Genomic DNA, 8,526 nt, shown 5'->3' with positions numbered 1-8,526 from the left:
TTTCTGCGTTTTCTGTGTAAGATAGTTAGACCATAGAGTTTCCCCTCATTTTTAACCTTGACTTTAGACACCAGTATTCCCAACAGAAGGTTCCACGACAGAAGGCAGGTACATTAGTCTGACGTGATAGTTTGTCCTCCTTTAACGAAACACAAAAACACACAGCCACATACATCTCCAGTGAGGCTGATCACTGACATCTAAGCAAGGCATGACGTCATACTGAAGGTCTGTTTCCAGTCACACTGATTAGAGAGAGAGAGAGAGAGAGAGAGAGAGAGAGAGAGAGAGAGAGAGAGAGAGAGAATTTAGAATGCAGGGCTGGAGGGGGTACAGTAGTGCCCTGATTAGTCTGGCAGCAACGGTGTCAGACACTCAGCGGGGGGGGCTTAGAGGCTGTGTGTGTGTTTGTGTGCATATGTGTGTGTAGTGTGTGCGCAAGCGTCAGTGGTGGTTGAGGCTGAGATACCGTAGTGACAGTAATGAGTACAGAGGGGCCTACTGCAAAGATCTGCCTCCTCACAGGGAACTGGATTTGTCATCCAACTGTGGAGATTCAAACACCATGGGAGGAAAAGTATCACCGCAGAGACACCTTCACTCCTCCATCATAGACCACAATCTGTCTGTCTCTCTTTCCCTTTCTCACCCTCTCTTTCCCTCCATCTTTCCCTCTCTCCTGCTAAGGTCCGGAAACTCCAATCCAAATGTGTTCAGTCTCAGTCTAGCAAATGACTGGAGGGCTGACATTCCACTGTCAACATCCATCTCCACAATCTATATCACTGTCCCATATCACCACACCACACTGAGCAGAGCAAGCACACATTTGTTATACCCCAAAAACGCTGCATAACGACTCTCTCCCTCTGCCAAGCCTGTTAAATATGCTGCTACATCCCCCGTACGGCCCCATTTTGGTTCTCCAAATGACCAGGACATCCTTGGTGAAGTGGAAACTGCATATGTTATGAACCCAACACCAGATGAAACTCGGAGAGGATGCAATATAGTTTTCATGATCCCCCTGAATACTGAGCGAGAACTGGGTGAGTGATCCAAATGTCTAGCGGTAGCTACACTGGTCATGCATACTCAAGCACACACACTCACAGTCAGTCGTGCGTGCGCGCACACACGCACGCACACACACACACAGAGGAGTATGGAGGTGCTCAGACGAGTGTGAACAGGCAAGTCTAGTCCCAGTGATAATCTAGTGCTTCTCTAGCGTGTTTCATTAACTTTGCACACGCAGACATTCATCCACCCACGTACTCGCTCACACACACGCGCAAGTGCATATCCCCTCCACACTTACACACACACGCACACCCCTTCACTTCACTCCCTCCACACACACACAGACACCACTTTACCCCCTCCACACACACACACACAAACACAGGGCTGTCTGTCTGTCTGTCTCCCGGCCTGTGCCTGCATCCAGTTGTATCTGCATGAGGCTGAGATAATGGCATCTGTCACCACTCCTTTTGTCACTGTGGCTGCTGCTGCTCTGCTACTGCCCATTAGCTGGCTGTTGTCTGACTGGCCATGCAACTACATGGTCTACTGGCTGACCAGCCATGGAAATACAGGAGACTGCCTCTACCTCCCTCTGTCTCTCCTCTTCCTCTTCTCCCCCTCCAGGGCAGGGTCAGAGAGTGGAAGGGGAGAGGAAATAGGGCAAGGGGGTTTGACAGTCAGAGCCCAGATATACAGTGGGGCAAAATTGTGCAAGTTCTCCCACTTAAAAAGATGAGAGAGGCCTGTAATTTTCATCATAAGTACACTTCAACTATGACAGACAAAATGAGAAGAAAAAAATCCTGAAAATCACATTGTAGGATTTTTTCTGAATTTATTTGCAAATTATGGTGGAAAATAAGTATTGGTCAATAACAAAAGTTTATCTCAATACTTTGTTATATACCCTTTGTTGGCAATGACAGAGTTCAAACGTTTTCTGTAAGTCTTCACAAGGTTTTCACACACTTTTGCTGGTATTTTGGCCCATTCCTCCATGCAGATCTCCTCTAGAGCAGTGATGTTTTGGGGCTGTTGCTGGGCAACACGGACTTTCAACTCCCTCCAAAGATTTTCTATGGGGTTGAGATCTGGAGACTGGCTAGGCCACTCCAGGATCTTGAAATGCTTCTTACGAAGCCACTCCTTCGTTGCCCGAGCGGTGTGTTTGGGATCATTGTCATGCTGAAAGACCCAGCCACGTTTCATCTTCAATGCCCTTGCTGATGGAAGGAGGTTTTCACTCAAAATCTCACGATACATGGCCCCATTCATTCTTTCCTTTACACGGATCAGTCGTCCTGGTCCCTTTGCAGAAAAACAGCCCCAAAGCATGATGTTTCCACCCCCGTGCTTCACAATAGGTATGGTGTTCTTTGGATGCAACTCAGCATTCTTTGTCCTCCAAACACGACGAGTTGAGTTTTTACCAAAAAGTTATATTTTGGTTTCATCTGACCATATGACATTCTCCCAATCTTCTGGATCATCCAAATGCTCTCTAGCAAACTTCAGATGGGCCTGGACATGTACTAGCTTAAGCAGGGGGACACGTCTGGCACTGCAGGATTGGAGTCCCTGGCGGCGTAGTGTGTTACTGATGGTAGGCTTTGTTACTTTGGTCCCAGCTCTCTGCTGGTCATTCACTAGGTCCCCCCGTGTGGTTCTGGGATTTTTGCTCACCGTTCTTGTGATCATTTTGATCCCACGGGGTGAGATCTTGCGTGGAGCCCTAGATCGAGGGAGATTATCAGTGGTCTTGTATGTCTTCCATTTCCTAATAATTGCTCCCACAGTTGATTTCTTCAAACCAAGCTGCTTACCTATTGCAGATTCAGTCTTCCCAGCCTGGTGGAGGTCTACAATTTTGTTTCTGGTGTCTTTTGACAGCTCTTTGGTCTTGGCCATAGTGGAGTTTGGAGTGTGACTGTTTGAGGTTGTGGACAGGTGTCTTTTATACTGATAACAAGTTCAAACAGGTGCCATTAATACAGGTAACGAGTGAAGGACAGAGGAGCCTCTTAAAGAAGAAGTTACAGGTCTGTGAGAGCCAGAAATCTTGCTTGTATGTAGGTGACCAAATACTTATTTTCCACCATAAAAATCCTACAATGTGATTTTCTGGATATATTTTTTTCTCATTTTGTCTGTCATAGTTGAAGTGTACCTATGAGGAAAATTACAGGCCTCTCATTTTTTTAAGTGGGATAACTTGCACAATTGGTGGCTGACTAAATACTTTTTTGCCCCACTCTAGGTGCTCCTGCCCCTCCACTGAGACCCACGTTTCAAGGCTACTGAACATGACAACACTGAGTTGCAGTGGCATCCTTTCAGGGTATCTATATAGGAGGACAGGGGAATCATGTACCAAGCCGATTTCTACTTTCAAATGAGTACAAATGTTATTCCATATACTTACTAGTTTTGTTACATAATGTTATTGAATTGTAATTACTCTGATACAGGCTGATCTAATATAAAAAAGTGACTCCTGATTTTAAAACCATACAGTCCTAATGAATTCATCCTAATTTGCTTGAATACCACAGTACACACTGCGAGGATGTGTTGCCTTACCATGGGAAGAAATCAATTAACTACTTTCACATTTGTCAGAAATTCCAACGTGCCTACCAGAGGTGACTTCCTTTCCTCCTCGCCACGTCTAATACTAACACACAGATCAAAAAAGAGAGTTCACCGGAGTTTGCGCTTTGTTAAGGGTCTCACTGACTGTATCGTCGCTACAACGACAGCACACACACATAAGATAAAGGTTCAACTCGACGTTCCATTACATTGCGAGCGAACGCACGAGTGTGTGACATCACAGACAGGCAAAAGTATGTTCTGCTGGTTTAATTTCATTATTGGGTGAGTTTCCTTATTAGATGGTGAGGAGAAGACAAAGCGTCGGTTTTGATAAAACAAGGCAATTTCAGAAGCTGCTATAGTGCCAAATTACAGCCGTACATCAAAGCTGCTCTCTCTCTCTCATTGTGCAAGTCTGTGATGTTAACATTTGATTTGCATGTTGCCCACCACTGTGAGAGTGTGGGTGAGGATGGGATATTAGTGACTCAGGAAGATGAAAACGTAGACACTACTGCCATCTAGAGACTGAATGAAAGTGCTACGGATATTCTGGAGTGTGAAACATGTCGATGTTTACGGCAGTCATGTCAGCCTGCCTGAAATTGTTTCAAATGTGATTGATTTGAATATAATGCACATTTTGTTGGACAGTAAAAGTTTGTCATTAATAAAGATCTGTTGCTGTGCCTTTCGTCACTATATTTTGTTTTGCTAATAGACTGGAGCTTAGCTGGTACATAGCAACATAGGCCAGCATCATACATAGGCCAGCATCATACATAGGCCAATGTACTTACAGTGCATTCAGGAAGTATTCAGACCCCTTGACTTTTTCCACATTTTGTTACGTTACAGCCTTATTCTAAAATGGATTTAAAATCAATGTATACACAATACCCCATAATGACAAAGCGAAAAAAGGTTTTTAGAATATTTTTTTGCTCATTTTTTTATTTTTTATTATGACAGAAATACCTTACATAAGTACTCAGACCCTTTGCTATGAGATTTCAAATTGGGCTCAGGTGAATCCTGTTTCCATTGATCATCCTTGATGTTTCTACAACTTGATTGGAGTCCACCTGTGTTAAATTCAATTGATTGGATATGATTTGGAAAGGCACACACCTGTCTATATAAGGTCCCACAGTTGACAGTGCATGTCAGAGCAAAAACCAAGCCCTGAGGTCAAAGGAATTGTCAGTAGAGCTCCGAGACAGGATTGTGTCCAGGCACAGATCTCTGGAAGGGTACCAAAACATTTCTGTAGCATTGAAGAACACAATGGCCTCCATTATTCTTAAATGGAAGAAGTTTGGAATCACCAAGACTCGTCCTAGAGCGGTCTGCCAGTCCAAACTGAGAAATCGGGGGAGAAGGGCCTTGGTCAGGAAGGTGGTATTTAATGGTCTCTCTGACAGAGCTCCAGAGTTCCTCTGTGGAGATGGTAGAAACTTCCAGAAGGACAACCATCTCTGCAGCACTCCACCAATCAGGCCTTTATGTTAGAGTGGCCAGACAGAAGTCACTCCTCAGTAAAAGGCATATATATGGACAGCCCTTTTGGAGTTTGCCAAAAGTCACCGAAAAGACTGACCATGAGAAATAATATTATCTGGTCTGCTGAAACCAAGATTGAACTCTTTGGCCTGAAAGCCAAGTGTCACGTTTGGAGGGAACCCGGCACCATCCCTACAGTGAAGCATTGTGGTTGCAGCATCATGCTGTGGGGATGTTTTCAGCGGCAGGGACTGGGAGACCAAAGTACAGAGAGATCACTGATGAAAACCTGCTCCAGACTGGGGTGAAGGTTCACCTTCCAACCGGACAACGACCCTAAGCACCTAAGCACCAAGACAACGCAGGAGTGGCTTAAGGACAAGACTTAAGGACAAGAATGTCCTGGCCCAGCCAGAGCCCAGACTTGAACCTGATCAAACATCTCTAGAGAGACCTGAAAATAGCTGTGCAGGGATGCTACCCATCAAACCTGACATAGCTTGAGAGGATCTGCAGAGAAGAATGGGAGAAACTCCCCAAATACAGCTGTGCCAAACTTGTAGTGTCATACCCAAGAAGACTCGAGGCTGTAATTGCTGCCAAAGGCGCTTCAACAAAGTAGTGAGTAAAGGGTCTGATTATTAATGTAAGTGTGATATTTATTTATATACATTTGCAAAAAAAAATGTAAACCTGTTTTTGCTTTGTCATTATGGGGTATTGCATGTAGATTGATGAGGGGGAAAAACTGTGGAAAATTCACCCTATGAATTTAAAAAAAATTATAATAAATACATCTTAAAAATGCAGAGCACTACCTTAAGTGTTCACATAACATCAGGCTGACAGGCGGCCTATCAGCGAATGTGATTAGTCTAGAAGTTGAGACATTTACATTTTAATAATTTAGCAGACCCTCTTATCCAGAGCGACTTACAGTTAATGCCCTCATATTAAGATAGCTAGGAGGGACATCCACATATCTCAGTCATAGTAAGTACATTTTTCCTCAATGAATTTGCTATCAGCAAAGTCAGGGGGTGTTGTGGGATTATTTAGGGCACGCTTTGACGAGAGAGGGTTTCAGATGTTTTCTGAAGATGGGTAGGGACTCTGCTCTCCTACCTTCAGGGAAAAGCTGGTTCCACCATTGTGGTGCCAGGACAGAAAAGAGCTTTAACTAGCTGAGCGGGAGCTGCCCTTCCGTCGGGGTGGCAGAATGGTGTACTCGGTTTGGGATGTAGGGTTTGAGAGACCTTATACTTTGATTGTTAATGTACGATTCCAGTATGTCACAGTGACATTTTAGAATCCTTGGCATTGTTACGACAGTGGGAATGCATTATTTATCTTAAATTAGAGCCTATTTGAGGAGCCATCAAACCAACGCGGGGAGGTTGGAGGAGAGTTTAAAGAACCGCGGGGAAGCCGTCGCCAAGATGAATGCAGGATTTTTATAAGAAATTAGAGGCTTAATGAAGTGGATAAAAAAAGCTGTCAGTGTATTATTGCATCTAAATTGTGGGGAAGTGGTGTTTAGTTGCCTCGCCTACCTCTGCACATAATGGGTCGTCAGTGGCTGTGAGGCTTATTTTAACTGGCAAGGCACTTTCGTAGCGGAACCATTCAACTGACATTTTTACACAGTAAAGCAGTGGGGGTTTATGGTTTGGTACATTTATTAAAAAAGACCACACAATGTTGAGCCACAGCAAACTCAACTAAATGTGCCATTTTTTGGGCTAAGGTTTCAAATGATAGCATTGTTGAAAATGTAGGCCTACGTGTTTAGCCTATGATTTGATTAGCCTATGTTATTACATATGGAAAATATATACATCAAATACAGATGTTTTTTGGCATGTTATGGTGTTGTGTTGTTTTTTGAAAAACGTGGTTGTCGGATTTATATACTTTACCTTCAGCATAGGCCATTGACGAAGGCCATTGTTCTCCATCTCTCTCGGTTCGGAGCAAGTTCTTCCACGGTGAACCAGTTGAGATCGCTCTCAGTCATCTCTTTGTCATCTATGCCTGGGCATCTCTCCTCCAAGTGTTTTCTGGTTCGATCCCTGTGGTTGTGGCTAGGGTTAAAAACATTTGCATCGAGTTGATCATAGCCAATGTGGTCATCCCTGAAATGCAAAGTGAAATGATTCATGTAGTTTGACAAACAACTGTGAATTGCAATACACAATGAAAAAAAGGAGAACAGTCACTTGGCACCATCTAGTGTTCATTTCCAAGTGTGTCAAAAGAGCCTGGAGATTTGGCAAGCACAAGAGCCTATGATACTGCACCAGATTTCATGATACATCATTGTGTCCTAGTCTGCCAAATAAACTACCATTCAAAAGTTTGGGGTCACATAGAAATGTCCTTGTTTTCCATGAAAACATACATGAAATGATTTGCAAAATGAATAGGAAATATAGTCAAGACGTTGACAAGGTTATAAATAATGATTTTTAATTGAAATAATAATTGCCCTTCAAACTTTGCATTCATCAAAGAATCCTCCTATTGCAGCAATTACAGCATTGCAGACCTTTGGCATTCTAGTTCTCAATTTGTTGTGGTAATCTGAAGAGATTTCACAACATGCTTCCTGAATCACCTCCCACAAGTTGGATTGGCAAAATGGGCACTTCCTACGTACCATACAGTCAAGCTGCTCCCACAACAACTCAATAGGGTTGAGATCTGGTGACTGTGCTGGCCACTCCATTATAGACAGATTACCAGCTGACTGCTTCTTCTCTAAATAGTTCTTGCATCGTTTGGAGCTGTGCTTTGGGTCATTGTCCTGTTGTAGGAGGAAATTGTCTCCAATTAAGCGACGTCCACAGGGTATGGCATGGCATTGCAAAATGGAGTGACATCCTTCTTCTTCAAGATCCCTTTTACCCTGTACAAATCTCCCACCACCAAAGCACCCCCAGACCATCACATTGCCTCCACCATGCTTGACAGATGGCGCCAAGCACTCCAGCATCTTTTCATTTTTTCTGCGTCCCCCAAATGTTCTTATTTGTGATCTGAACACCTCACACTTCATCTGTCCATAACACATTTTTTTCCCAATCTTCCTCTGTTCAGTGTCTGTGTTTGGCCCATCTTAATCTTTTATTGGCCAGTCTGAGATATGGCTTTTTCTTTGCAATTCTGCGTAAAAGGCCAGTCTCCCAGTGTCACCTCTTCACTGTTGACGTTGAGACTAGTGTTTTGCAGGTACTATTTAATGAAGCTGCCAGTTGAGGACTTTTGAGGCGTCTGTTTATCAAACTAGACACTAACGTAGTGGACCTCTTGCTCCGTTGTGCACCGGGGCCTCCCACTCCTCTTTCTATTCTGGTTAGAGCCAGTTTGTGCTGTTCTGTGAAGGGAGTAGTACACAGC

The sequence above is a fragment of the Oncorhynchus mykiss genome, chromosome 3, assembly GCF_057628025.1.
Source record: "Oncorhynchus mykiss isolate SJ-2025 chromosome 3, ASM5762802v1, whole genome shotgun sequence".
Taxonomy (NCBI): domain Eukaryota; kingdom Metazoa; phylum Chordata; class Actinopteri; order Salmoniformes; family Salmonidae; genus Oncorhynchus; species Oncorhynchus mykiss.
Note: the sequence above shows the minus strand (reverse complement) of the source record.